This window comes from Phyllostomus discolor, chromosome 2 (assembly GCF_004126475.2).
Source record: "Phyllostomus discolor isolate MPI-MPIP mPhyDis1 chromosome 2, mPhyDis1.pri.v3, whole genome shotgun sequence".
Classification (NCBI taxonomy): Eukaryota; Metazoa; Chordata; class Mammalia; order Chiroptera; family Phyllostomidae; genus Phyllostomus; species Phyllostomus discolor.
Genome location: NC_040904.2, coordinates 20,742,108 through 20,748,062, shown reverse-complemented (window position 1 = coordinate 20,748,062; position 5,955 = coordinate 20,742,108).

Below are 5,955 nucleotides of genomic sequence, written 5' to 3'. Positions count from 1 at the left end.
ATTTTTTTTTCTTTGCTTTAGATTCAGCTATCACTCTAACTCTTATCTTCTTCTTCCTGATTTCCAAGAAGTATCCACTGCTCTGAACATAGTTTACATTATCTCATGCATGTTATGGTAGCCAGTGCTCTGTATTTATACACTACTATGTACATTAGTATGTACTGATACACATAGTAACGGTTTATGTCAAACTCATTTTCACCCAGGGCCACATCAGGCTTGCAGTTGCCTTCAAAGGGCCAAATGTAATTTTAGGACTGTATAAATGTAACTACTCCTTAACTAGGGGCAAGGAGATCAGCGCACCACTGAGAGAAACGAGGTGCCGGCCGGATAAAACAAGGGGGAGGGCCGGATGCGGCCCTCAGGTCTTGTGTTTGCCACCTCTGGTTTATGGGTTTAAACTTACATAAGTGCTATTGTTTTATGAACCTGCAATTTTAATATTATATCTATCAGACATATATTTTAATGTATAGATAATTATTTCTATTTCTTCTTTAACCAATAAATAATATTAACATGCACTCTCAAATTTCCAAATGCCTATGTTTTTGCTATTGATTTCTAATTTTATTGTTATTTACTTCTGATTTTGTTGAGTTTCTTTGTGGAGAGTTTCTTTATGGCCAGTGTGTGCTCATTTTTAAAAAGATATTATGTTCTTGAAAAGAATGTATTCTCTAATTGTTTTATGAACATTCATGTATGGCTATTACTTCAAATGTATAAATTATATTGCTCAAATCCTGTATAATGGTACTAAATTTTTTTTTGCTCAAGCAACTAACTTTTTAAAAGTTATATTAAGCAAAATTACAAATCCTTATGATTGCATATCTATAAATTTCTATTTATAATTTTTGCTTCATGATATTAAAGTTGTGTTTTTAGGATCATATATTATCAAAACCACAATATCTTCATTTTACCATGTAACATCCTCTTTTCCATAAGTGTATTTAACTTAAAATCTCTTTGTTTATAATATTTTTTATAACACTGTTATTAGTGTCTCTTGTAAGTAAGATATGGCTGAATATTGTAAACAAACTGAGAATTTTTTCTACCTCGTTATTACATTTATTGTGGTCCCTTATGGTAATATATTAATCTCATATTAATTTGCATGTTGTAATGATATTATTCCTTTCCTAATTATTTTTCTTTATTCCTTGATTCTATTTGATTGATGAGTGCTCTTAGTTTTATTTCTATTATTTAAATTTTTAAAAATATGCATACTTGACAAGCTCTAAATTAACATCCACTGAATAACAATATGTATTATTTGAATTACATTAATTCTGATTATAGCCTTCTCTGTAGTTCATATTGATCATGTACCATCATATGGAGTCGATGCTTTAAGTGAAAAAAGGGAAAAAGTGAAGTAATTATGCAAAGGAGGGTAGAGATAAAAAAATGGAGACAAATTCCTGCTGGTGTTGCAGTCTGCTGTCCTAGTTAACTCCTGAGTTCCACTGGAATTCTCTTCTTTGGGCTGTGTTAGAGAAAAACAACAACAACTAGTACCTCATAATAAATTCTGGTCTTTTTGTAATTTTAATTTTTATTATTTTTTAAACTATTTTAACTTTTTTATTGTTCAAGTACAGTTGTCTCCATTTCCCCCCACCTTTCTCCCCCACCCCAGCCATCCCCACTTCCCACCCTCGATCCTACCCCCCCTTTTGATGTTGTCCATGTGTCTTTTATACATGTTCCTGAAAACTCCTCCCCCTTTTCTTCCTATTACCCCTTCCCACTTCCCCTCTGGTTACTGTCAGACTAGTGCAGAAACTGTTGAAAACAGTTTCGAATTTCCTGAAAAAACTAAAATGGAGTTGTTTTTTGACCTGGCAATTCCACTGCTGGGATTATACCCTAAGAACCCTGAAACACCAATCCAAAAAAACCTATGCACCCCCGTATTCATTGCATCACAATTTACAATAGCCAAGTGCTGGAAGCAACCTGAGTGCCCATCAGTAAATGAATGGATCAAAAAACTGAGGTACCTTTACACAATGGAATACTATGCAGCAGAAAGAAAGAAGGAGCTCCTACTCTTCACAATAGCATGGATGGAACTGGAGAGCATTATGCTAAGTGAAATAAGCCAGGTGGTGAAAGACAAATATCATGTGATCTCACCTATAAGTGGAACCTAATCAGCAAATCAAACAAGCAAGCAAAATATAAATTCTGTTCTTTAATTAAGCTAGTTTAGGTAGAATGTATGTCATTTGGAACCAAATTAGGTTTCTCTCACTTATAACCTAAAGCAGAGACTAAAAATCAAAATAAAAGCAAGAGTAAAATGAAATTGGAGACATGATGTCTATACAGAATTAATACTTGGATGACATGCAATTCCTGGAGATATTTCAAAGTTTATCTCTGGTGTTTCTAAGGGCTAAATAGAAAAGTAAGATTATTTTAAATATATATGTAAATGTCCGTATGTAAAAACAGTAGTTGCTCAGAAAAACATTGCAGTCTTTTAGTCACTAATACCTGGAAGAAATTTTCCTATAGCTAATCGTAAAGTCACTGCCATGTGATGTGGTAAACTTTACAATCAATAACATCCCTATAAAAATGTCCGGGTTGTTACTTTGATTATCCTGGGTCAAGTTAGTGTGGTACATGTGTTAATGTGATTTGAACCAAGATAAAGTTAGGATTTAGAGAAATAGGTCAATTGTTGTTATAATGGAGTCTCTGCTAAATTTGAACAGAAGAGTTCAAGATTCCAATTTTAAAAACTTTGAAGACATATTTATAAGGTTGATAAGCAAACAGCATTGGAAAGTTTGAGTTATAGCAATAAAAACTGAAATAATAAGGATACACTCCTCGATAAAAGAAAGCTAAGTGTTATTTGCTCAGAAGCTATTTTTTGCCCATCTTAATACATAGACAGATGTGTGATTTGCGATTAGACTTTCTAATTTCCCTCCCAGTGAGTGATGTTTCACAGCATTTGAAATCATAGAAATCTCTCTCTAATGTATCTATCTGACGTCTGACTGTTTATGGCAGAAAACTACATAGAGAAAAATAGTTTAAAAATATACAAAATAAATCAATATTTTAATAAAAATATTAGAATCTGTGTGAAAAGACTAAAACAATGATGAGGAAAATTTATAGCCTTAAATATTATCTGTATATGAGAAAAGAATGAGATTAATTTAGTTACATTAATATTACTAAAATTGTTTGCAAGCACGGAAAAGGAATAAAATCATTTAGATTCTTCACTAAAAGCCATTGAAACATTTATTTCAAATCTCAACAAAAATAGTACCAAAAATGAAAAGGTGCAGATCAATCAACCTCAGATACTAAATCAAATATATCAAGTGATGTGTTAGCTTATTAAATATAATACAAATTACATAAATGAAATGTGTTCTAGGAGTGTAAAAATGATTCATTTGTAAAAAATCTGTTACTGTAATTCATGCTACATAAAAAAGAAAAAAATAACAATATCCAAGATATTTAAAATTGGCAAATTTAATGCATTTTGAAGAAAACAACTACAGGATATGGAGAAATAAGTATCTCCTGTGAATATATTCATAGGAATACACATATGTACATATATATATGTCATGAGAAATGAGCACATCCACCACTCTTCTGTGTGTACACAGTGGGCAACAGAAAAGCAAGTACCTCTCAATTTGAAATGACAAATCATGGTGCTCAACTGCCCAAGCACAGTTAACAACATTGGCATGTCAAGTAAAAATGATCAAAATTACCAAAATGTAACTAGATTCAAAGAGATGATATGAACCCAGCAAAGAGAATATAAATGCAGAAACAACTTCAGTTGACCTTGTGTTACAGTCTGAAAGTTTGTGTCCCCTGAAAATTTACATGAGTAAATCTAAGCCCCAATGTGACGGCATTCTGAGGTAGGGCCCAGAAAGGTACTCAGGTTCAGGTGAGGTCCTACAGGTGGAGCTCCCATGGTGGAACTATTACCTTTATAAAAAGGGAAAGAGAAGCCAGAGCTTTCTCTCTCCCTTTTGTGGGTACAGTGAGACCACAGCCATCTGAAAACCGGGAGGAAGGTCCTCATCAAGAGCTGAATCTGCAGGTATCTTGATCTTGAACTCCTCAGCCTCCGGAATTGTGAGAAATAGTGTTTTTGGTTAAGCCACCCAGGCTATGCTAATTTGTGATGGCAGTCTGAGCAGTCTAAGACGAGCTGATAAGGAACGAGATCAGAAATGAAGTAAAAGATTCTGACCACAGAGGCCAGAAAACTCAAAAGTCCTGTTGACAGTGTCCCCTTAAGTAACCCAGGTGCCCAACCCAGACCTGTTGGCAGAGTTCTGGGTGGCCAGTCCACCAGCCCACCTTTATATTTGTTAAATGTTGCCCATTAGACCTGGGAGAGGAAAAAAATTATAAACTATTATCAATGAAAAATAGAAGCTGTAAGCCCAGAGGTCTTTCAGCCGTGGAAAGCTCATGATTTCCTGAACAAATGCTCCAAATACATCTTTGTCACGGGCATCATTAGGTTTTCATTTTCTCTAATCAAGGCTGGGATCTCTACTACCTATTTATTTACCCTGATAAGAAGTTCTTTTCCCATTTTTAAAATGTCTTTTATTCATCAGGTTACAGGCAAAAGGTTATAAAATATTTGCTGAATTCTTTTCTGAGCCTAAAACATCTCACTATCAGTATAATTAACACTTAGTGCCAAAAAATTTAACATCTCAAGGACTTATAGTAAAGATTTCTTTTTCTTTTATGTCACAGTCACAGTCCAACACGAATCAAGTAGACTTTCTACTTGTTATGGAATTACATTGGTATATATTATATAAATTATATATCTATATTAGATACACAGTTGACCAACATTGCATCTGTGTATGCAGGTAGGGGTCCTAAACACCAACTCCCCACCACCCAGCAATCCGCAGTAGAAAATCTGGGTATCACATAAATCAGCCCTCCACATAGGCAGGTTCCCAAGTACCAGCTGATCCTTGAAACAGGCAGGTTTGAAATAAATGGGTCAATTGAACTACACAGGTGAATTGAAAAAAAAAAAAATCTGCATATAGTTGGACCCATGAAGTTCAAACCCTTGTTGTTCAATGGGGAGCTGTTATTATAAATTATATAAAATATATAATTACATATTATATAAATTATGTTACATTAGCCTTACTATGCCATCGGGAGAACAAAGCTCCTGGGACAGGGGAAGATATTGGAATCACACTGGCTCTTACTGTGTTTTGTCTGGAAGAATGCACGTCACTTCTCACAATCCACCTACTAAGGACCTGATCACACGGATCCACCCTGCTGGGAAGAGCAAATGTTGAGGAGATAATGGCTATTTAGCAAACGCTAATGGCCTAATGATCTCACTTACAGGTATGCTCTTGTTTAAAGGATAAAACTATAAATGTGAATGGACTTCCCAGCTTGCTATATATCTATCCTAAGCTGTCCTCAGAAATCAGTGTTGACATATTTATTTATGAAATGGATATAAAGCATGTACAATTGATAGTTCATGTAACAGCCAATACGTTCCCTTAGTTCCTACGGGTTAATCTCTAATTAGACTATATGTTGCTATAATTAGCCTTAGCTAATGGCAATATCTCCTTCTCTTAAGCATTCTTGTCATCAGCATTTAAACACACTCAAATTTCCACCTTTAAAAAAATTAAAATCTCTCCCTACGACCTCATAATTTTCTAGTTATTGCCCCACTTAAGCCAGTGGGATGTAATTAGCTAAGGTTAATTATAGCAACATATAGTCTAATTAGATATTAACCCATAGCAACTAAGGGAAAGTGTTGGCTACGTGAGCTATCAATTGTACATGCTTTATGCAAATATTTTTATATCCATTTTACAAATAAATAAACCAAGGCGTGTAAGCTTAATTAAC